Here is a 25,844-nt window from a genome sequence, read left to right as displayed (position 1 = left end):
GAGAGACTGAGGATACTGGGCCTGTATTCTCTAGAGTTTCGAAGAATGAGAGGTGATCTCATTGAAACTTACAAAATTCTTACAGGGTGTGACAGGGTGGATGTAGATAGGATGTTTCATCAGACTGGTGAGTCTAGGACCAGGGGACACAGTCTTAGAATAAGGGGTCGACCAATTAAGACTGAGATGAGGTGGAATTTCTTCACTCAGAGGGTGTGAATCTTTGGAATTCTCTATCCCAGAGAGCTGTGGAAGCTCAAACATTGAGCATGTGCAAGACAGAAATTGATGGCTATCTGGATACTAATGACAAAGGATATGGAGATAGCATGGGAAAATGGCATTGAGGTAGATGATCAACCATGATCTAATCGAATGGCAGAGCAGGCTCGACAGGCTGAATGTTCTACTCCTGTTCCTGTTCTCTATGTTCCTAAATGTACCCTCGGCTGCTAAAGGAGCCAGTCTCTGGCTACAGGCATGGTGCCGGAGGACTGGAGGACTGCTAGCATTGTACCATTGTTTAAAAAAGGAGGAAGGGATAGCCTGGGTAAATACAGGTCAAGCAGCCGAACCTCAGTGGTGGGCAAACAATTGGAAAAAATTCTGACAGACAGTATTCATCGACATTTAGAAAGGCACAGATTAATCAAGGACAGTCAGCATAGATTTGCTAAGGGAAGGTCTTGCCTGACTAATTTGACTGAATTTTTTGAGGCAGCAACAAAAAGGGTCAATGAAGGTAGTGCGCTTGATTAAGCCTTCATGAATTTTAGTAAGGCTTTTGACAAGGTTCCACATGGCAGACTGGCTAGAAAATTACAAGTTGATGGCATTCAAGAGTAAGTGGCAAGTTGGATCCAAAATTGGTTCATTGGCAGGAAACAAAGGTTAATGGTCAATGGATGTTTTGTGACTGGAAGGCTATTTACAGTGACGTGCCACAGAGCTCAGTACTGGATCCCTTGCTGTTTGTGGTTGATTTCAATGATTTAGATTTAAATGTAGGAGGCATGATTAAGTTTGCAAATGATACAAAAATTGGCCTTGTGGTTGATGGTGAGGAAGAAAGCTATAGACTGCAGGAATATATCACTGCACTGATCAGGTGGGTAGAACAAATGGAGTTCAATCTGGAGAAGTGTGAGGCAATGCTTTTGGGGAGGACAAATAGACAAAGGAATACACAGAGTGTGGAGGAACAGAGGGACCTTAGATTGCATGTCCACAGATCCCTGAAGGTAGCAGGACAGGTAACAAAGGTGGTCAGGAAGACATACAGGATACTTTTCTTTATTGGCTAAGACCTATAGTCTAAGAGCATGGAGGTTGTGCCAGAACTGTATAGAAGTGCAGTTAGATCGCAGCTGGACTGCTGTGTGCAGTATGGTCACTGCATTACAGGAAGGATGTGGTTGCACTAGAGAGGATACAGAGGAGATTTACAAGGATGTTGCTAGCAATAGAGAATTTTAGCTATGAGGAAAGATTGGATAGGCTGAGTTGTTTTCTTTTGAACAGAGGAAGTCAAGGGAGATTTAATTGAGCTGAATAAAATTATGAGGGGCCTAAATAGATTGGATAGGAAGGACCTATTTCCATTAGTAGAGAGGACGATAACCAGGGACATAGATTTAAAGTAATTGATAGAAGGATTAGAGGGGAGTTGAGGAGTAATTTTTTCACCCAGAGGGTGGTGGGGGTCTGGAACTCACTGCCTGAAAGGGTGTTAGAGGCAGGAGTCCTCATCACTTTAAAAAAAGCACTTGGACATGCAGTTGAAGTGCCATAACCTACAGGGCTACAGGCCAAGAGCTGGAAGGTGGGAATAGGTTGGTTTGCTCTTTTTCAGCAGGCATGAACACCATGGGCTGAATGGCCTCCTTCTGTGCTGTAAATCTTTCTATGTTTCTCAGTATATTTGTCACATTTTGCTAAGGCAAAAACTAGACAGAAGCACAACGGGAATGTAGTAGCAGCAATCATCATTTGAGTTCTGATGATCAGAGTTCAGAGAAAACTAAGAGTGTGAAATTGGTTTATGCCAGTAGCACAAAATGGTCTCAACAGTGAATTGGCAGCCTTTTTACACCAAGCCCGATTATTTTTTCCATTGAAGTCAATCATTAATATAATGCCTTTCACAACTCAGGTCATCCCAAAATGCTTCATAACCAATGAAGCACTTTTAAAGTGTAGTCACTATTGTAATGCAGGAAAGGCGCTAGCCTATTTGCAAACAGCAAAATTCCACAAGCAGGAATTCAATAAATGACCAGATCATCTGTTTTAGATGTTGGCTAAGGAATAAATATTGGCCAGGACTCCAGGAAGAACTCACTTGCTCTTCTTTAAAATAGTACCATGAGACCTGAGAATGCAGACAGGGCCTCGTGTCTCAAATGAAGAACGCATTTCTGATAGCTCAGTGCTCGCAGTACTGCACTGGAATGCCAGTTCAGATTATGTGCTGAAATCCTTGAAGTGGCACTTGTAACCCTAACCTTCTGACTCAAGAGACAAAAAGTGCTACCGACCCAGCTAAGGCTGGTGTTGGTAATCCTCAATCTGGTGCGTTGTATTGGGACATGCGATTGGCGCATCACAGCTCTCACTGGCCTTATCTTAATGATGTACAGCTTAAATTTACTGCTGCTTTTTTACTTTCAGTGCGGGCGACCTGCCGGTTGGTTGTCTAAAACTGAAAATTAATGCCAATTACTCCAATGTCCTCCATCAAATCCTCCATCCTCCATAAAGTTCATCTCATCCAAAACGCTGCTGCCCATTTCCTATCCCATGCCAAGCCCCACTCACCAGCCGCCCATGTTCTTGCTGACCTACATTGGCTTCCAGCTCCCCCAAAGACACACATTTAAAATTGTTTTGCTGTGTCTAAATCTTTTCAGAACCTCATTGCTCCCCATCTTTGGAACCTTCTCCAGCCCCACAACATACTTGAATTCTCCATTCCTTTGATTCAAGCCTGTTATGCATCCCCTCCCCCCTTTTATCCCATTATTGATGACTGTAGGCAGAATTTAATGCGACTCTATAAGGCTGATATGGTGGCATGGGGGGATGGAGAATCACATCGGAGCCGTCTTCCCAGAAATCTAACGTCATGACGTCGGTTCTGGATTTTATCAGCAGTGGGAAAGCACCATGGCAGCTTTGATGTCCTGACAGGCAGCTATTTTAAACTGCTGAACTGCTCTTTTAAATGCATTTAAATATAATTAATTGAAATTTAATGAAAGGCTCTTGATTTTGTGAATGGCAGGCAGCACTCATGCGCCTTCGGGTTCATGACTGTTAAAACCTGGTGGCGCCGAGGCGAGAGGCCATATTGCTGTGACGGGGAAGCATTGCTGCATAGGGGAAGGGGGGGTTCAGAGTCCATTGTCGGACTGTGTTGCTGTGTGCTGTGCAAGGGGCTTCGGAGTCTCTGGGGGTCTGCAAGGGGCTTCATGGTCTCATGGGCTCTGCAAGGGGTTTCAGGGTCTCGGGGCTCTGCAAGGGTTCGGTGTGGGTGTTGGGGGGGGTGGGGGTGTTCTGTATTGGGTTACCAAACAGCTGTGAGATGTGGTTATTTATCACACTGCTGGAACAGAGGGTGAGCCATCAGCAAGGTTGTGGTCACATTGGCATTACACTAGTGAGGGAGAGGGAAGTCAGCAGTTCACAATTATAATATAATGGAACATGGAATTCAAACAATGATGACTAATGATTTGCACAAAATAATTTTTAATTGATGATGACATAACATATCACTCATGAGTCCCAAAGTGTGACAAGGTAGTTTTGTTAAAACGTTTGTGAGTGCTCCTACGTGGTGTGATCCCTGTGACAGCAGCTGGGATGGAGGCAGACTGTTGATCAGGCTGCCCCTTGGCCTGTGATGACTTTGGTGGGTGCTCTCTGGTTGCCTGAGGCCTGGAGGATCCCGGCTGTCTGAGGGTGCCCTGTACTGGTTCAGGACTATCCTCAGGCGTCACAGATGCTGGAGCTGGGCGCACTGGCAGTAAGGGCTGAGTAGCCTGTGTCTGCACTTAGAGGGCCTGAGAGGAGCACCCAGATGCGGAGGGCAGCCTCTCTTCCCTTTGAAGACTCATTTGAACCTCCCTGCTCACCAGTGAAGGACAAGGAGTGGGAGAAGTCTCCAGGCTTCTGTTCCTTCCCTCACCTTGCCATTGCTGCATCGAGGTCATGGCCAAGGCAATTGTGTGCAGGTCAGCACACATCTGTGGGATCTGGCTCATCATGAGGATTACGAACCTCTCAATGGAGGAAGCCATGTGATCGCATGCCTGAGACATGACAGTAGTCATGGCATGGATGGACTCCTCTATCATCCAATCATGGCTGCACATGGCCTCTGGCATCTCCACCATATGTCACCTTACCCCTCCCTGCAATTCGAGCCTGCCCTGTGCTGTCGACACCAGAGGCTTGTCATCATCCTGGGGCTCAGCATGGGCCTGGACACCCACAGTCCTCCGATTGTCAGAGACCTCGACTGTCACAGCTCATCCAGCTGCTCGGGTGCGTGTGCAGTGCTCTCACCAGCTGGTGACCCTGATTCTAATGCTGAGGGGGTACCCACCGAGGCATTAAACAGATCCAAGCTAAATAGTGAAGAATGAAGCTAGACACAGATCTTTTTATTGATAGCCGATTTATTCACAGAATGCAGTATTACATATCTCTGCCTCCTGCCTTTACACCTGTGTCCCAGCAGGCTCTCTTTATATCTGCTCTAAGTCCTTCATTAAACAATGCCCTTCACCTGTATATCTTTAGCAACTTAATTAATCTACGATTAACACAAGGTATCTGCACTGGTGGAAGTTGCGGGAGAGTCATGGGACGGTGCATCCTCTGAGTAGTCCTCCTCCTCAGAGATAAATGACTGTCACCCTGTGGCTGCGATCTCCTGTACACGCTGACCTGCATGAGAGAACACAAACATATGAGATTTGCTGTGCAGACCTCGTCATGCCAACCATGCGTGATGTTGGGTTTCCAACATTAATGAGTACCTCGATGGAAGCCAATCCTCATTCTCTTGTGCAGGGACTCCAGTCCCTCTGTCCAACGCAGAAGGTCGTTTATCTTCTTTTGATACTGGACACAGTTCCATTGGGTGACCCCCTTGGCTGCTGACCTCCTCTGTGATCTCCACCCAGGCTTGCTTGGTCAGGTGGGAGGACCTCGTCTTGCCATCACTGGGGAAGAGAACCTCCCGCCTTTCCCGGCAGCCTGGAGGAGAATTTGCAGGGAGGCATTACTGAACTGTGGGGACACCCTGCGCCTCGCCACGGCCATCGTTTTCTGTCCTCCTCGGGAGTTTGGGGGTGGGGAGGTTCCAGGAACCTGTCACGCTAGGTTTTAAGCTGCACCAAGCTGCCGATGAATCTAAGGCAGTAGTGAATGGAGGGCTGGCATGCTTTTAAGTATGGTGCCAGCACCTGCACCAGAGTTATCTAACGCTGTAATCACCAGATCTCATCCTAGCCCTCGCCACGTGATTGGGGGAGGCCTGCATCTCCAATATGCAAAATGGCCACCCACCGCTTGATTGCAGTGGGTTGGCCGCCCACATAACAGACAGGAACGGTGCCCATTAAATTCAGCCCTGTGTCTTTAGCGGTCTAGGTCCCACATTCTGCATTTCCCTTGCTAAACCCCTGCACCTCTCCATCTTCTTAAAATCCACCACTTTGGTCAAGCTTTTGGTCACCCACCCCCAACCTTTTCTTCTTTGTCCAATCTCCTGAAGCCCCTGTGAAGCACCTTGGGATATTTTTCTATATTAAAGGTGATAAATAAATGCAAGTTGTTATTACTGATGAGTGCATACATTGGGGTGCAGCAGTCACCAGACCACAACATGAAATAATCTTTGTTTTTTTAAAAATCATTTTCTCCCAGCAAATATCCAGACTGAATCTATGTCCAGCCAACCTGCTCGACCAGTTTTCAAGAGGAAATCATAATGACTCATTGCTTCACAGGGGTTCCCTCCCTTGTGCAAAAGAACTGCTCCAAAGTAGAGCTCAGTACTGAAAGTGTGGGGTTTGCATCTCCACTACCTTATGATAGGATCTACTCTGTGGCCTCCTACAATGCTTGTTCTGCAGATGGAGTTCCTACGTAAGTGCTGTACAAGTAAAAAAAAATCTGAAGTAAAACCAGTATGTGTGCTGGGAGTGCACAGCATGTGTAGAATGTTAACCTATCTTTACTCTTGACAGATGCTAAGCAACCTCCTGTAAATTTCTAGCATTTTCAGCAGTTATTACCCAACTTTGAGGGTGACATCCTAATCTCTGAAAGTTATTGTACATACACATAACTCACTAATTAACTTAATAATACATTTCATATTGAAACAGAATAAATAAAGGCTTTGTGACAATCCCAATTGTCTGTGGGCTGACAGTAGCATATTTGGCTGTTTTCATGCTTGTAACATTTTCTTCTGGTTGGAAGATCTGCGAATGTAAATTGTGTGTATTTGAATTATCTGAGCTAGAAGTGACCTTATGTAAACAAAGGAAAATATCAACTTCAAAGATATGCTTTGTGGAGCAGTAGTAACATTTTAAAAAATTCTGTGCTATTTATATCACACACAACCAATCCAGCTTGGTTTAAAGGCTCAGCCTGCTGGATAAACAGGACTATCAGTGGCAAAAATGGTCAGCGGTAAATCGATAAATTGTCACTCAGTAGGACAGCAATTGCTCATTTTGGTTTCAAAGCGTGACCTGCTTTGTTTGATGGTTACCTTTAAACAAAATACAGCTCTATGTCCAAATAGGTTTGCAATTTGTTTCATTCTTGTTGATCATAAATATAATTACACTTGTTTAAAAAAAACTGTTGCCAATTTTCTCCCCTCCTTTCTTGAGGGGATCAATTCCTTGCTGGGGGATGGTTCCATGGGCACTGGACTCTTGACCACACACTTTATTCAAGTGGCCCTTATTTATGTGTAAGCATTCACAATGAGTGTTGTTAGGCTTTTCAATGATGGTATCACAGCTCCACTTGTTGCTGTCCTTATCTGATGTTTGAAAACATGGGGCCTCTGGAGTTACTGGAACAGTTATCAGGAGTGACAACAGTCACTGATCCAGGGTCACTGAGATCAATCTCTACTACCACCCTAATTGAGATCAGGTAACTAACACAAACCAGGATTAGACTCTGTGACCTCAGATAAATTCACTCCAAAGCAGCCATTTAGACAAAGCCTTTTTTATTGAGAACTATAGAATGAAAACAATTGGGTGAGCTATTACTGTGTGAATGGTTAATGTATTTGTATCAAATTCCGTTATCCACTATTTTAATGGACACATACATGGGCAGGATTTTACTCACTCAAAACTCATCCACTTACACAGAGTTAAAATCAGGCCCCATATAAATTAATGCAATAATGTTGCATAGTCTAATTTTCAGGCCTATTAATGGAGTTGCAAGTAGATATACATGGGTAAATTCAGACATTCTGCTGGAGCTGCAGTGCAAGTTGGAGATAGGGCTATAATGCTACAGTACTAATTTTTCCATCCACTCCCTTTGAATGCTCAAAGTGGATGATCTGTGGATTTAACCTTCAGTTACAGACCAGAAACACACTGAGGTGACAGTAATCAATTATGGATGAAATCAATTTGAGTAACTATCAATACCAGTAACAGACCATTAAGTAATCATTTCTGGTAAACACTGGGTCTCATTTCTCATCACAATACTGAATGGATAGAGACAATACGATAGCTTTTATGGTCAGTGCATTAGCTGGCCAGTTGCTGACTAGCTTTTTATTTCCATGGTAGTAAAAAGCCACAGAAACCCTAAGACACATTAGCATAGGACAGCCAGTCTACATTGTGTTCATGTGGTATTTTGTAAACTGATACCTCACACATGTGATGTACTGAATTACCTTGAGGTGCTGATGCAGTCCTATGGATTTGAAGATATGTAAGATCATATATTAAGTTAAAGTTCTTGATAATTTAAGGAAATTAAACCAATCAAGCTCACACGATCTCTTACAAGTCACAAGTCACTGAAATGCACACAAATCGCTAACAGTGCACACGTATAAAAAGGATAATGGAATGTTGATCTTTGTCTCAAGGAGGTTAGAATTCAGAAGTGAGGAAATGGGGGCTGAAATTTTACATTGGGCAGGAGACCTACCCACCAGCCAAAATGTCGGGGGTGAGCCTGCCTCTGCCAAGCCTGGAAGCGATGCTATGATTTTACATGGCCCAGGTCCTTATTGGCCTCGGGCGGGACTTCCTCCCTCTGAAGCAGGAAGTCCCGCTTCCAAGAACTGCCGGCCATCAGCGGCTGACAGCTCTCAGTCCCAGCAGCGCCACCAGAAGGGGTGGCCACTGCTGGGATAGGAGCCTGGGAGAGGATCAAGAGGGATGCCAGCCCCAGAAAAAAGGTAAGTTTGTGGGGCTTTGTTGGGGACAATCGGCCGGGTCCCAGCGAGATCGGTTGGTTGGTGGGGGGCGGTGGTTGGGGGGGGGGGGGTGAGGAATGTAGTTCAATAGGTGAGGTTGGGCCATAGGGGGGCCTCCATTGGACACAGGGTGCCCAATCGGGACGGTCCCCCCCCCTCAGCCCCCGTTGAGGCAGCCAGGTTTTACTGGGTCGCCTCCTGGAGCTTCTCAGCCGCCTGCCCCCCGCTGGTAATATACCAGCGGCCGTGGGAGAAGGCCCTTAAGTGGCAGTTAATTGGCCACTTAAGGGCCTTAATTGACCTGGGGTGGGCGGGCCATTTCTCGCTGCCGCTGCCCTTCGTAAAATTGCAGTGGGAGCAGGAAGGCAACGGCGGCACCCCCAGCCTCACACTCAATTTTACGACCCCCGCAAACTCACACAAATAGCAATGTTTTAATGACCAGATAATCTGTTTCCTTTTGTGATGTTGATTGAGGGATAAATATTGGCCAGGACACCAGGGACAACTCCCCTGCTGTACTTTGAAATAGTGCCATGGGATCTTTTCCATCCACCTGAGCAGGCAGATGGGACCTCAGTTTAACATCTCATCCAATAGATAGCACCTCCAACAGTGCAGCACTCCCACAGTTATGCACTGTCATGTCAACCTTCATTGTTTTGCTCAAGCCCTGGAATAGTACTTGAATCAAGAACATTGTGAATCAGAGGCGAGAGTGCTACCCTAACTGAGCCACTGTTGATACTTAAAATAATTAAATAACTAAAATAAATTACAACTTACCCACTGGTCTTCTACTCAGCTGGACGGCCGCTAATACCGTATGAAATGTGCACATTGTACGCTTCATCCAGCACTGTCCTAAAAATGGTAATCAGGGTGCTATCCATGCATACTAAAAGGGCCTACCATTTGACTCGAGCACGTGCTCTGGCTTTTCAGCAGTAGGCCCTGGGTAAGATAGGGAAGGCTATGTCATTGGGTGATAGGGGATGATAATTCTTTGCCCACTGTTATTGGTGTGCTGCTGCCCTGTTTTCATCTTTTGGGAAGCCTCAAACTCTCTCCTCTTTTTTGTGAACAAACAATGCAATGATTTACATACATGCAAACCGACAAAACACAGAAAAACAGACAAGTCAAAAAAGCAATTGAAAAGTGAAAAACAGCCCTCAAACCTTTTTTTTATCTAGGTCACTACTTCAAGGTGACTGAGTAAGTTCAATTTCCTTTTATTTCATTGGAATGCAGGATTTTTATGAGTGTTTTGGGATCACATTCCACAACTCTGTTGTTTTTATTATGAAAACTGCAATCCAATTGCCTCATAAATGGCGTACAAAACAAAGTAGTTATAGTGGGAGTGCAGTGAGACTTGCGCAAAAACTCTAAAATAAGCTTTATCCAATATTCTGCCGTGCTATGCTGTACAGGGGAAAAAAACTGATGTACAGTAAAGTCCAATGTTTAGAACTGGTGAATTTAGAAAGTTTTACAAGGGGAAAGTGAACTCTGGTCAAATTTATTTCCTGGAGGAAATAAGATGGAGCTCAGTGACACCCAGATAAAGGAGGCTCAGAGAGAGCGCAGAGATACCCAGGGGAGTCATTGGAAATTGTTTGTTATGCCTGCTGTCTGAGAAGATGCCCTCATATCTCTGTAGTCTGAGTTGTGTGTTCTCATATCATTAGAGTTTGTGCTGTGTGCACGTATGTCCTTGGAGTCTTAATTGCGTATCAGTTAGATGGATCTGAGCTTAGTTACAGCAAATTCATAGCAACCAGCTCATGGAAAACTTTCAAATCTTGAGGTGCGACTGCAATTTATATATGCACCTTTTGGCACAGGTCTGACTTCCCTGGGTTTGTCTTCCTCAGTGCAATTTTGCTAGGAGTTCAAAGCAACTGGTTCACATTTACAGGATTGAAAGGGTCTACAAAACTCAGTGATTTTACATTAAAACAGGATAAATCAGCAAATACCAGCAAACTGAGGCCAGTGACTGGCTTATTTTTAAAAATTCATTCTTGGAATGTGGGTGTCTGTTACAGCTATGTGATGTGACGTGGGTGATTCCCGCTGATCAACTCCCCACCTGACTGCAGCAAGTGTATTTGTATTAGAGTTTAGCCCCTTTTTTTTTCAAATAACCAGACAACACCAGGTTTTCTTGCAGGTTTTATAAAACAGGATGTCAATTGTTTATTGATCAATATGCCTTATCCCAAAATTGTTGCAACTGTATCCACTCACGGATTTGCTTGTACACACGCACACACGCACACACACACACACGAAGAAACAGATAGAGAAAATTTTTATTTTAGGGGGGAAGGTTACGATAAAACTGTTGAATTCTCTTGAGACTCAAGTTCTAGATGGTTGCAGGCCTGAAATGATTGTAGATTTATCTCATGATTGAAGGTTCTGTTGAAGATGGTGGGTCACTTCCAGATCTCTCTGCTGTATAATGTAGATGTTGGACTTTTCAGCAGGGCATGTGCTTTCTGGCTTGCTGGACTACCAACTGTTACCTTTTGTGTCAGTCTCTCTCTCTCTCTCTCTGGCTGCCTTTGTTTTAAGGTATAACAGTGTCACCTCTCACCTCCTGTTAGGAGACTCTCTGGTTTTACCCATGGTGATCACACAAGGGCCCAGGATGTAGCTACTTCACACCTTTACTTGTTTTAGCAGAAGACATTCAATTCTGGAATTTTTTAGGATAGGTGTAAAATGAGTTCCATTAACAGCTTTTGGCTTTGAAGATTTGTCCTTTGTCTTTAATAAAAGCAAAATACTGCGGATGCTGGAAATCTGAAACAAAAATAAGAAATGCTGGAATCACTCAGCAGGTCTGGCAGCATCTGTGGAAAGAGAAGCAGAGTTAATGTTTCGGGTCAGTGACCTTTCTTCGGAACTTTGTCCTTTGTCTTTGTCAGACTGGATACATGCCCTTTTTCTTCAGCAGCCATTTTAGACTATTGGTCACTTTTGAAAATAAAGGTTCATTTTATCAAGACAAAGTCTGTTTTTCAGAACTCTTCAGAGTTAGTTCATGAATGATGTATCCTCACACTTCTGTTGTGCGTGACACCTACCCCAAAAGGGGAAAAAAATGAAGCTCCTTGGATTTCATTTTTATGCTTTTTTTGGGTTTAGAAAGAGGGAAAAAGAAACAGTGAGATAATTTAGGGTCACACCATTTTACACATTCATTTCATTCACTCCTCAGTCTTCCAGCTGATATTTTTTTATCATCATCCTTCCTTTGGATAAGGTGCCATCAAAAAATTGCATTTCTTTTGGTTGCTTGTTGTCAAATGAGGTTGTAGTTCCTCTCACACCAGGTTGTACTACTTTAGGAATGTTAATCTCCAGGACCATGTGATTGTTGGTGAAGCTTGTAGTATGAAAATTTCTGTTACTGCTTGTGGCAAGATTCTCTGTTTGTACAAGCTTTAACCCCTGGCATTACATGGCATTAACCATTTAGGTTCTGGCACATTGATAGTTCTTATTTCTACAGTGATATTGGGTGATAAATTGCATTTTAGCCCCTGTGAAGCATCTGGAATTTCTTCCTCCCTCTTGTTCTGGCTGGGTTGTGAATCTAAGTTGTTGGGTTTGATTAGTATTGGATTTGGAACCTGATTGCGTGATTCTTCAGTGGGTACAATACTGTGTTTCCTGTCAAGTCATTGCCCAGCAATACGTCTCCCCCTCCATGGGTAAGCTCGGAATGATTCCAACTGTCACTACCCCAGTGGCCAACTTATTCTGTAGGCAAATTTTAACTAAGGGAACCTTCAAGCATTTGCCAATAAGCCCCTTTACTAATACCGTGGTATTTGTCCTGTTTTCCGGTGGCATTTCTGTCAGTTGGGCTGCCAGTAATGTTTGAAAAGAACCGGTATCCCTGAGGATGGTTATCTCCTTGTCTGGTGCCTGGGACACAAAAGGAGTCATTTTTCCTTTACGCAAAAAGTTCTGATATGTGCTCTGCTCGTGTTATATATAGAACACAGGCTTAAACCTTTCAAAGCCACAGACGCAGGCTTGACTGCAGTGCCTCCTGCTGGTTATTTGGCAACTATTGACCAAAACATGCCCAGATTTGCCACACTGGAAACATGTCAGGTGAACCCCTATTGGCTTATCCCCTGGATTCCTTTCTTTAAAGGTTGGAGACTGGTTGGGTTTTTCTTCCCTGCTCTCCTTTTATCTCGAGCCCATTTCTGCTTCCTCTGCATCCCTGATATCTCTCCCTAGCTTATACGAGTTACTAGTGCCAAATTTGTTCGGAGTTATTGATTTTTGTATTAATTCATAGTCATTGGCAATTTTGTGGCTTCCCTTACTCTTGTGATTCTTTATTCTTCGATGTGGGTTCTTATGCTACTTGGGATGCTATTTTAAACTCTTCCAGCACCATCACTTCTCTCAAATTTTCATATGAGAGTTCTAACTTGAGGGACCGTATCCAGCGATCAGAAGCCACATGTTTGATTCTTTCGAATTCAATGTAAGTCTGTATGGATCTTCTCCGGGTGTGACGGAATCTCTGCCTATATGCTTCCAGAACCAGCTCACATGCATTTAGCATTGCAGTTTTAATTTGTTCATAATCAGAGGTACTTTCTACTGATAACAGGGAAAAAAGTTCATGAGCCCCATCGACAAACTTGCTTTGTAAGAGTCCAGAATTCTTTCGGCCATTTTAGCCTGATTGCTATTTTCTCAAATGAGATAAAATATGACTCAACCACCTCCTCATTACATTTTGGCACTAGTAGTGAGTGTCTCAGCACATCAAAGTTTTGCTCTGAATTGTTGATAGGGTTTGAATAACCAGCAGTATTTTCATTTTGAGTTTGTAGTCTCTGTTACCCAAACCTTCTTGCTGCTTCCTCTCTTTGCATTTCTCTTTTCTCTTTGTCCTTTTGAAACTATTTTTCCTCTTTTTCCTTTTGAAGCTGCAGCTCTTCCCTTTCCAACAGCAACTGGATTCTAGCTAGATTTTGTTTTGCACTCTGATTCTAGGCTTTCTTCTTCTAGGTCAAGGGGTAAGTTTTAAATGGTTGACTAGACTTTTCACCAGATTGGGTTTCTTTGCTTTTTGTATGAAAGTGATTCCCACCTCTGTAGCTAGGCTTTTTAAATCTTCAATACTTAATTTGTTTAACTTGTCATGGGATATCTCTCCTTGATCTACAAACTCCTTAGCATTAAATGTGGCCATCTCTTTTGTTTCAAGCATCAGAGAGAAAAAACAGAAGAATACAAGAAAACCTGTTTGTTTATTGTTTCACAATTTTAGAGATCAATTTTCCTCCCCTTTTCCAAATCTTTTCTTTGTCTGGCAGTTCATATCCTGGCTTCGAGACCCAATTTGTTACAGCCAGTGACGTGGGTGGTTCCTGCTGTTCAACTCCCCACCTGACCACAGCAAGTGTATTTGCATTAGAGTTAGTCCCTTGTGGTTTTATTTTTCAAATAACAGACAGTGACAGGTTTTCTTGTAGGTTTTATAAAACAGAAAGTCAATTGTTTACTGATCAATATGCTTTATCCCGAAATTGTTGCAATTGCATTTGCTCATACACACACTCACAAGAAAAAAATAGATAGAGAAGGGAAAGAGGAAGGTGATTTTTAAGTGGTTGGGGGAAAGTTACGACAAACCTGTTGGAATCTCTTGAGACGCAAGTTCTGGATGGTTGCAGGCCTGAAATGATTGTAGATTTCCCACTTGATTAAAGGTTCTGTTGTAGATGGTGGGTCACATCCAGCTCTCTCTGCTGCATAATGTAAACATCAGACTTTTCAGCAGGTCATGTGCTTTCTGGCTTGCTGGAATGCCAGATGTTACAAATAGCTTCACCTCTGGGTCAGTCTCTCTCTCTCTCTCTCTGGCTGTCTTTGTTTTAAGGTAAAATGGTGTCACCTCTCATCTCCTGTTAGGAGACTCCCTGGTTTCTTTCCCATGCTGATCATGCAAGGCCCAGGATGTAGCTACTTCACACCTTTGCTTTGGAAGAAGACATTTGATTTTGGAATGATTTTAGGATAGGTGTAAGATGGGTTTCATTAACACTTTTTGACTTTGAAGATTTGTCCTTTGTCTTTGTCAGACTGTTTGGAAACACAAAAGGCTAATGCCCTTTTTCTTCGTTGGCCATTTTGGACCATTGTTCACTTTTTAAAATAAAGGCTCATTTTATAAAAACAAAGTCCATTTTTCATAATGCTTCAGAGTTAGTCCATGAATGTTGTATCATTGCACTTTTGATGTGGGTGACAGTGTTACTGGCAAGGCTGGTATTTATTGCTCATCCCTCATTGCCCTGAGAAGGTTGTGGCGGGCTGTTTTGAACTGCTGCACTCCTTGTGGTGAAGATACTCCCATAGTAGGGATTTCCAGAATTTTGACCCAGCAACAATGAAGGAATGTCCAAGTCGAGCTGGTGTGTGACTTGGTAGAGTACTTGGAAGTGGTGGTGTTTCCTTGAACCTGCTACCTTTGTCCTTCTATGTGGCCCAGCCCTGGATGGTACTGCTGAAAAGGCCTTGCTGAATGCATCCTGTGGATGGTACACAGTCCAGCCATGGTATGCCTGGGGTGGAGGGAGTGGATGTTTAGAATAGTGAATGAAGTGCCTCATTTGAATTTAGCTGTATCTATGGCAAGGCATGGAATAATACTGAAACGAGCAGCAATGGCAGCAGTCAGCCATATTGCAATAGACAACACTTAGACTGAAGTAAACTGACGTTATTACAAAATATTTGAAAAACTGTTCAATATTATTTACAAAAGTAGCCAAAGTCCCATCTCAAACTACCATTGTTGCATAGGGCTTTGGTACCATGTGAGTGATGATATATTTTATGGTACAAAATAATTGATAGGATAATTGATACTGTGGAAGGCGGTATGCAGCACCTGTGGAAGAGTCTGTCACTCTAGAATTGGCCTTTATAGCCACTCCAGGCGCTGCTCCACACACCACTGACCACCTCCAGGCACTTACCCATTGTCTCTCGAGATAAGGAGGCCAAAGAAGAAAGGAAGGCACATTGAGATAATGATGATAATGTATGAGAGTGAAGTTCAAGTAGGCTAGTAGTGTCTCTTGAATTAATAGTTCATAACTTTTTAACTCTTCTAGAGTTTTACATTTGTACCTGTCACAGTTGTTTAAAATGACAGCTAAATTGTCTTCTGCTGCAGCAGTAAATTAACACCTAAATCCAGATGCTGGCCTTCTCAAAAAAGGAGCAACATTGCTCTAATTTACAGACTGGCTTTAACAGAAAGGTGGTCTGCCACAGGAATAGATCTGATACAGAGGCACAGGAAGTCTCCAATGAACAGGGTTTATTATTTTCGTATTTCATTGCACCACCGTAAGAAACATCAACAGGAAATGACACAAAAACAAGAAATGCTGGAATCACTCAGCAGGTCTGGCAGCATCTGTGGAAAGAGAAGCAGAGTTAACGTTGCGGGTCAGTGACCCTTCTTCGGAACAGGAAATGACAGCCTGGTCCTCCACCAGTCTAGCAGAAGCTATTGTTATTGGTCCACAACAATGATTCTAATAGTCCAAATCAAATGTGTATGGTAAGGTGTGAAGTGCAGTTAATTTATAAAGCAAGTTTGTATGCACTGTAATACTATCTCATGATTGTTATTTACCAGAATATCCCTATTTTAATGGTTCCTGATCCTCAGGTACTGTCCTGCTCCTTTTCAAATCTGCTATCATCACCCACTCATTAAATAACACACCCTTGGACCTCCGACCTAGCAAATGACTGCCCCATCTCCAACCTCCCTTTCCTCTCCAAAGTTGTTGAACATATTGTCATCTCCCAGATCCATGCCCTTCTTTCTCACAACTCCATGTTTGAAACCCTCCAATCAGATTTTCGCCCCACCAGTTTCAAAAAGGCCCTTATCAAAGTTACAAATGATACCCTACATGACTGTGACAATGGTAAATAATCCCTTCTCATCCTTCTTGACCTGTCTGAAGCCTTTGATATGGTTGACCACACCATCCTCCTTGAACGCTCCTCTTACGTTCTCCAGCTGGGTGGGACTATCCTCACCTGGTTCCATTCTTAACCATCCAGTTGCAGTTTAATTTATAATGGCTTTTCTTCCTGCTCCTGTAGTGCTACCTCAGGAGACCCCCTCTTACCTTGGCCATTGACCCCTCCTATCGCTCATCTACATGCTGCCCCTCAGTGACATCATTCGAAAATACAGTATCAGGTTCCACACGTATGCTGACAACATCCAGCTCTACCTCAAAACCTTCACTGACTCTAAATTGTCTGATTGCTTGTCCTCCACTCAGTACTAGATAGGCTGAAATTTCCTGCAATTAAACATTGGGAAGACCAAAGGTATTGGGCTAAATAATAATGCAGAGACAGGTTCTGAGCTGAGAGGTGGGGGCGAAACCTGAAAGAAGTTTTGGCTCGTTGGAATGTCCAATTTCAACATGGATCCATAATTATTGTTTTACTTCTGGGTTCCGCATCTCCAATGCATGTCAGTGGGCACCCATATGAAACAACTTCAAATCAACTATTTAAAGGGCCAATTCAAAGTTGACATTTGGAGGAGTAAGGAAGTTTTGAAAAGAGATGCCGAACTTACAAGATGGACTCAGGAAGTTCAAAGGTTGCACACTGCTTTAACAACACCTCACTCAATGTATTGCTGGATGTAGTAAGGAGCAAGATGGAAATAATCTTTCCAGCAACTGGAAGAAGAATCATATGGCTCAGAAGATCAGCAGCAGAAGTACTGCAGCCCATTCCTGGATCCTAAGCTGAAAGCAGCTTAATGACCTAACCATGTCAGGAAAGGTGAGTACAGTTGCAGATTCACATATATCCTCTAGTGGACACCCTCACTCTGTCTTGTCAAGCTAATCCAACACATCACTCTTCGTATCCACTTATACTGGTAGAGCACCTGTCCTTTACTTTCTGTCCATTTCCTTACCTTCCCAATTATCCATCCACCACTACTACTCACTTGAATCCTTATGCAATGTAATGATTCTGCCAAGTAATCACCCTCACTGAAGGCACCCTTTGGGAGATCACATGCCTTACACACACTCACAAATTTGTCACTTCCCAGCTGTAGAAAAAGTGAGCACAGAGCACAAAGGAGAGGGAGAGTACCAGAAGTTTCCTGTCCTGGTTAGGTCAGTAAACTGCTTCCTGCTCTGGATGCAGAAAAGGGCTGTTGCTGACCTCCTGAGCTATCTCTAACCACATATTCTTGGTGACACACAACACATAGTGCAGCAGACATCATCAGAGAAGGAGGTCATGGAGATCTGTGGCATATCTGCGTCCTTGATCCTTGGAGACGGAAAGGTTTGAACTTCACAGCTGGCTGGTTATCTCCGACCCACACCTCCTACGACGTATTTAAGTTGGGCTGAGTTTTGTGGGCTCCTGAGAGGCAGAACGGGACACGGGGGACCATAAAATAATGATGGAAGGCGGCAGGTGGAGTGCCTATCGCCTTCCTGTCACCATGCTATCTTGTTAGGGACAGGAAAGGCCAACTGAGGCCCTTAAGTGGCCAATTAATAGCCACTTAAGGGCCTCTTCCTACCACCTCTGGAAGGTGCAATTCGCTTCAAGCTCTGCTCAGTTGGGCACAGGAGCCATCAATGATATGGGTGATCGTAGAAAATCTGCAAGGTATTGGCTGTTCTGCTACAGACATTGTTCACAATTGCAGAGAGCATGAAGGAGTCCAGTTCAAGCATGAGTGGATTGATGGTGCAGGACATTGCAAGAATGTCTTTTTCCATGGATAAACTGCCTTCCTCCATAGAAATTCAATCGTGGCAATCAAATGAGGCCATGACCATGGCTGTGCAGATTATGGATGCCAAAATATCTGCTGCCTTAAATGGGATGACAGATATTTTAGCTGTGGCCTTATAAAACACATCACTGATCTGCACCAAGCTGTTCCCTAACAGAGTGGCACCAGTGAAGCCAGGCTGAGCCATGAGAGGGAAGATGGTGAAAGGAGATATGGAAGTGGCGACTCTACTCAAAGAGCTCCCCAGGTTTCACCAGTTGCCGATCCCCCTCAGTCAGAAGCCCACATGTTGCCGCGTTTCCTGATGGCCGATTCTGTCACAGGCACAGGAGCATCAATCTTTGGCGGGGCTCTCATGGACTCCAAATCCTAGAGGTCATCGATCATGAACACCTCAGCAGCCAGAGCAAAAATCTGAGCAGCCTGCCTCGACCTCTGCTGAAGCCACAGGGGTTGCACCACTTAGAAGGACTAAGGAAAGGAAAAGAAAACATTGTAGTTCACATGGGTGTTTGTGAAAATGCTAAGTTATTAAGTTTATTTTTTTTAATTAAATGACTTAAAATGTAATAATTTGCAGCACTGTCCCACCTTGATTATTCTTGCATAGCGGTTTCAGTTGCTTGTTGATGTATGTGAGGAAATGACAATGAAAATGGGTGGATAGGTGGTTACAGGACTGCTTCGTGTCAACTTGGGGGGAGGGTTCAGATTGATGTGATCATGACTTTGGTTCAAAATAAGTGACTAACTGAACCTTAGAGCTTTTAGGGAATACCTGGCATCCCGAGCAGCAATGTGAGCAGCTGGTTTGACGTTAGGACCCATCTTCATTTCTTCCTCCTCTCTATTGGAATCTTGATCAGATGATGATTGATGAGTGGCTTGTTATTCCTCTACTTCTAGTCCTTGTTGCTGTGCTATGTTGTGCAGAATGTAGCACACAATTGTCCTAGAGACTCTCATTGGCACATACTGAAGGGAACCTCTAAGGCACCTGCAGTGCATCTTGAGCATGCTGATGGCTTGCTCAGTGACATAGCTGATTATCATATGGCTGTTAGTGTAGCACTCTTGGGCTTCATTTACAGGGTTCCTCAGAGGTGTTTTCAGGAGTTTTGAGGGGGTATCCTTTGTAGCAAAACAGCCACCTTTAAGGGTGCTTCAGGTTACAACAGGTTGGGGATGTTGGACGGATGAAGCATGAAAGCATCGTGGCAACACCCATTTAATGCAGACCTGCATGAACTTTTTCTTGTGGTTGCGGACCACTTGGACATTTATGGAATGAAATTCCTTGTGGTTAACAAATACTCCTAGTTGATCTGGAGGTGTATGGAATGACACATGTTTGCAATCCTTGGTACCCTGTACCTGAGAGTGGCATTCTGGAAGGAAACAGAGGTGATAAAGTTGAGGGCTGTCCCCTTTCACAGCCATTGATAATGTGTGGCCATCAGGTCCAGCAGAGAACAAGTCTTCTAGGAGACTTCAGATGCCTCCTGATATGATAATCTCAGCCTCTGGACACACGACTCTTCTGAGTTGTCAAGGACTTTGAGCCTCTGTTTGTTATCCTGTTACGTAGGTAGTGCCTCCTACAAACTGGAGCACTGTGTTGCCCCAATCACTATCCACCTTTCTGTTTCCCATGTAGAGCTCTCTCCACAGCAGGCCCTTGCAACCATGGATGCTGATTACATTTTTTGTCTGAGGTCCAATCTAATGCAACCCTGGCGCCATCTACCCTGATGTTCTTATGTGACTACAGAAAAGTCTCTTACAACAACTTCTTACGGCCAGGTGAGAAAGGTGTCTAGGGGTCCTTTTCAGCCTTCACCTGGTCTTACTGTAACAGGATTTAATTTTAAACACACTGTGTTTTGAGTTCCCCCTTGGTGAATCCTTGTTCACTGCTTTCCAATTGTAAGGTAAAGAAATGAGCACAAACAGGTTTTCTTAGGTTTAAAGAAGAAAAATGAAATTGATTAAAACTTAAACTCTAATTCTTTTAACATCTACGTATACACACCACGCCCCACGCTAGCATGCATACGCGATACGCACATGCAAATAGAGACAGAAAAGAGCAGAAGAAAATTAGAGAGGTTTGAGGCAATATCTGAAGAGTTTCTTGTTACTGTGCTTCGAACTCACTGTAGTCCTTTTGTAGGTAGTTCTTGCTTGTAGGTAATTCTTGCTTTTCGTTGGGGCCCAGTATTCTTCTTAAACCTTGTTCACTGTAGGAGACTTTTCTCTGTCTTGGGGTTCATGTGTCTTCAATGGATTCCAAAGCTGGTGAGAAAGAAATGAGAGCAGACAGGAGAGAGATGTTCTCAATCCTGGAGCCAGGAGCTTTCTGCCAGTTCAAAAACTCTGTGGCAAGTTCAAATTCAAAAACCTCAGGTTGCCCAGCAGGTTAGTCATGTGACTAGGGGTTGTGACCACGTCCGTTTGTATATTCGGCCATCTTAGCAGTCAACATGGAATGCGAGCTCTGCCACCCTAAACGTTTGGTAATCAAAAGTCCATTGTGAATTAAATTGGAGCAGGAACTAGTTTTTTTTATTCCAACACTGTCTGCGAGTATGCAAAAAATGTCTTTCCAGCCGAGGGCTTGGCAACCCCTTGTAATAGGCCTTCTTTTCTTTCCAACAACAATTTTAAAATTTAAGGTCCATGTGGCGAAATATATGTGCCTCATTCTTGGCAGGTGGGAGCCTGCATGCCAAACTACTTTCATCCAACCATTTCCCAAGGGGAGCTGAGAAAGCAGCTGTTAGCACTGAGCCTTTATTAATCTTAGGACTCCTGACTTTAGCCCTCCTCCTGAAGAATTGCTCAATCTCGCTTTTATTTCAATGCCAACCTTCCAAAAACTCCAGTACTGTCTGAAAAATGGTAACCTAGGTACATTAAAAGAGCCTACCACCTGACATGGGTATGCACTTTGGCATTTCAGCAGTTTGAGTTTGGGTTTTAGAGTTTTGCAAATTTAACCCCCTGCCAACCCTCCACTCCCCATTGTAAGGAGGGGGATCAGGAGGGAGGGGGATGGGGGATGGGTGGTGAAACTCCCCACACCTCTAATTGCTCCCTAGCCACCAACACAATCCCCCTCCCCGGCAACTATCTGAGGCTGAACCAGGCTGTTTGCAACCTTGGTGCTGTATTTCACCCCAAGATGATTTTCCAGTCATATATCCTGCTGCCAAGTGGACCCAGTAGCCATGCTGTAGGTGTGAATGTGAACTGCTGTGTGGTCTACGTGAGTCCTGTGCTGGTGCACTATTAGAGTGAGTGACCTCCTCTGAGGAGTTGTCCTCCAGCACCAGCTCCTGCTGGACGCTTGAAGGCCCCATGGGTGATTAAGGATATGAAGCAGAACTGTCAAGGTAAGAATGTTTTAAGTGGTTTGTGACGATCAGGTGAGGAGAGGTCAAAGGGTTCCCCTCTTTTCCCTCTCCTTGTTTGACCACAACAGGTTTATTTTATTTTTAAAGTGGATAAACTTGCCAATTACGTGAGTGTTTAGCGATTTATGTGCTATGATCATAAAAAGAATCAGTCGGACAAGTTTTCTTGAGTTTAACAAAGAAAGACATTAGCTTTATTGAACTTAAACTGATCTAAGTAAAATAATAAATTATGCTCCAACTCTCTCTCTCTCACACACACACACACACACACAAACACACACACACACATATACACACTTGAGGTTCACACACACACACTAATATGTTACACAGTGGGGAAGGATAGACTCGTCGGATTAGAGTCCGGAGAAATAAAAAGAGGTATACAGTCTGTGGAGGTTGGTGACTTGGCTGGCTTCAGGTTGAATTCAGTGGTCCTGAGGCTTCTGGTTTGCAGAAGTGGACGGCTGATTCAGTGGTTCTCCTGGAGACAGCAATGTGGATGATTTCCTTCAAAGGTTCTCTGTCTGCAGCAGTGATATGCTTAGGTGGTTTCGTCCAGCAGGCAGGGTTTACAGCTTTCAAGGTGGATTGAAGAGAGAGAGAGAGGGAGGAGGGAGCCCACTTGGGCCTTCTCTTGTCAGTCTCTAGCTACTTGTTTGGTTGCTGCAGATGGTGGGCCTGTCACATGACTATTGCCTGGTGATTCAACATGTTGGTTACTAGTGTGTATTCCCTCTTGCAGCTTAATCAATCCATGTTTAGGAATTCGCTTCTCTCAACCAGGGTCCTATTTTTCAAGTGATTAGGTTTGAGTGGTTGATCTCCACCAGTTTAATGTCCAAGTGATGGTTTTAATGTCTTGCTAATAGGAACAGGATAGATCATTCACTCAGATTCCCCAGGTCATTGTTCTTGCTGGGACTGGGCAGACAATTTGTCTCCACCTCAATGCATTAGAATGTGGACCATAGTGATGCAAATTGGGGTAGCCATCTTAGCTGCTAGCAGAGTCACCTTTTATCCGTTTCTTTTGCTTTTAAATTTAATTACATACGAACATACAAACATATGAATTAGGAGCAGGAGTAGGCCACTTGGCCCTTCGAGCCTGCTCCACCGTTCAAGATGTTCATCGCTGAACTGATTACTCCACATTTCCACCTACCCCCGATAACCTTTCACCCCCTTGCTTACCAAGAATCTATCTACCTCTGTCTTAAAAATATTCAAGGACTCTGCTTGCACCGCCTTTCGAGGAAGAGAATTCCAAAGACTCACGACCCTCTGAGAGAAAAAATTTCTCCTCATCTCTGTCTTAAATGGGTGACTGCTCGTTTTTAAACAGTGACTCCTAGTCTTAGATTCTCCCGCAAGGGGAAACATCCGTTCCACATCCACCCTCTCAAGACCCCTCAGGATCTTGTATGTTTCAATCAAGTCACCTCTTACTCTTCTAAATTCCAGCGGATACAAGCCTAGCCTGTCCAATCTTTCCTCGTAAGACAGCCCACCCATTCCAGGTATTAGTCTAGTAAACCTTCTCTGAACTGCCTCCAAAGCATTTACATCCTTCCTTAAATAAGGAGACCGATACTGCACACAGTATTCCAGATGTAGTCTTACCATTGCCCTGTATAGCTGAAGCATAACCTCCCTACCTTTATATTCAATTCCCCTCGCGATAAACGATAACATTCTATTAGCTTTCCTAATTACATGCTGTACCTGCATACTAACCTTTTGTGATTCATGCACTAGGCAACACAGATCCCTCTGCATCTCAGAGCTCTGCAATCTCTCACCATTTAGATAATATGCTTCTTTTTTATTCTTCCTGCCAAAATGGACAGTTTCACATTTTCCCACATTATAGTCCATTTGTCAGGTCTTTGCCCACTCACTTAACCTATCTATATCCCTTTGTAGATTCCTTATGTCCTCTTCACAAGTTACTTTCTTACCTATCTTTGTGTCATCAGCAAATTTAGCAACCATATCTTCGGCTCCTTCACCTAAGTCAATTATATAAATTGTAAAAAGTTGAGGCCCCAGCATAGATCCCTGTGGCACATCACATGAAACATCTTGCCAACCAGAAAATGACCCATTTATGCCTACTCTATTTTTTCTGTTAGCTAGCCAATCTTCTATCTATGCCAATATGTTCGCCCCTACACCATGAGCTTTTATTTTCTGCAATAACTTTTGAAGTGGCACCTTATCAAATGCCTTCTGGAAATCTAAGTACAATACATCCACCGGTTCCCCTTCATCCACAGCACATGTAATTACCTCAACGAATTCCAATAAATTGGTTAAACATGATTTCCCTTTCACAAAACCATGCTAACTCTGCCTGATTATCTTGAATTTTTCTAAGTGCCCTGCTGTAGCGTCTTTAATAACAGCTCCTAACCTTTTCCCTACGACAGATGTTAAGCAAACTCTCCTGTCATTTCTTGCTTTCTGTCTCCCTCCCTTTTTGAATAAAGGAGTTATATTGCTATTTTCCAATCTAATGGAACCTTCCCCAAATTGAGGGAATTTTGGAAAATTAAAACTAACTCATCAACTATCTCACTGGCACTCTTTTTAAGACCCTAGGATGAAGTCCATCAGGACCCAGGGACTTGTCAGCCTGCAGCTCCAATAATTTGTTCAGTACCAGTTCTTGAAACAATACATAGATAGTCCAACTAGGGATGGGGCCGTACTGGACCTGGTATTGGGGAATGAGCCTGGCCAGGTGGTCGAAGTTTCAGTAGGGGAGCATTTCGGGAACAGTGACCATAATTCCATAAGTTTTAAGGTACTTGTGGATAAGGATAAGAGTAGTCCTCGGGTGAAGGTGCTAAATTGGGGGAAGGCTAATTATAACAATATTAGGCAGGAACTGAAGAATTTAGATTGGGGGCGGCTATTTGAGGGTAAATCAATATCTGACATGTGGGAGTCTTTCAAACGTCAGTTGATCAGAATCCAGGACCAGCATGTTCCTGTGAGGAAGAAGGATAAGTTTGGCAAGTTTCAGGAACCTTGGATAACGCGGGATATTGTGAGCCTCGTCAAAAAGTAAAAGGAAGCATTCGTAAGGGCTGGAAGGCTAGGAACAGACGAATCCCTTGAGGAATATAAAGACAGTAGGAAGGAACTTAAGCAAGGAGTCAGGAGAGCTAAAAGGGGTTTTGAGAAGTCATTGGCAAACAGGATTAAGGAAAATCCCAAGGCTTTTTATACGCATATAAAGAGCAAGAGGGTAACCAGGGAAACGGTTGGCCCACTCAAGGACAGAGAAGGGAATCTATGTGTGGAGCCAGAGGAAATGGTCGAGGTACTAAATGAGTACTTTGCATCAGTATTCACCAAAGAGAAGGACTTGGTGGATGATGAGCCTAGGGAAGGGAGTGTAGATAATCTCGGTCATCTCATTATCAAAAAGGAGGAGGTGTTGGGTGTCTTGCAAAGCATTAAGGTAGATAAGTCCCCAGGGCCTGATGGGATCTACCCCAGAATACTGAGGGAGGCAAGGGAAGAAATTGCTGGGGCCTTGACAGAAATCTTTGCATCCTCATTGGCTACAGGTGAGGTCCCAGAGGACTGGAGAATAGCCAATGCTGTTCCTTTGTTTAAGAAGGGTAGCAAGGATAATCCAGGAAATTATAGGCCGGTGAGCCTTACGTCAGTGGTAGGGAAATTATTAGAGAGGATTCTTTGGGACAGGATTTACTCCCATTTGGAAACAAATGGATTTATTATCAAGAGGCAGCATGGTTTTGTGAAGGTGAGGTCATGTCTCACTAATTTGATTGAGTTTTTTGAGGAAGTAACGAAGATGATTGATGAAGGTAGGGCAGTGGATGTTATCTATATGGACTTCAGTAAAGCCTTTGACAAGGTCCCTCATGGCAGACTGGTACAAAAGGTGAAGTCACACAGGATCAGAGGGGAGCTGGCAAGATGGATACAGAACTGGCTCGGTCATAGAAGACAGAGGGTAGCAGTGGAAGGGTGCTTTTCTGAATGGAGGGATGTGACTAGTGGTGTTCTGCAGGGA

General features: G+C 43.8%; 1 long non-coding RNA gene across 2 annotated transcripts in view; it reads right to left on the bottom strand.

Annotated features, from left to right (window-relative positions):
• Positions 1 to 4,682: 4,682 nt before the first annotated feature.
• The window catches only part of LOC137375577 (uncharacterized), a 64,326-nt gene continuing 43,164 nt past the window's right edge, over positions 4,683 to 25,844 (bottom strand). For both annotated transcript variants that reach the window (XR_010976026.1, XR_010976027.1), the window contains one exon: positions 4,683 to 4,953. This is a non-coding gene — a long non-coding RNA (uncharacterized lncRNA). The remainder of the gene's footprint in view (positions 4,954 to 25,844) is intronic.

The sequence above is a fragment of the Heterodontus francisci genome, chromosome 12, assembly GCF_036365525.1.
Source record: "Heterodontus francisci isolate sHetFra1 chromosome 12, sHetFra1.hap1, whole genome shotgun sequence".
In the NCBI taxonomy this organism is placed as follows: domain Eukaryota; kingdom Metazoa; phylum Chordata; class Chondrichthyes; order Heterodontiformes; family Heterodontidae; genus Heterodontus; species Heterodontus francisci.
The sequence above is the reverse complement of the archived record's forward strand: the minus strand, read 5'-3'. Positions and strand labels throughout refer to the sequence as shown.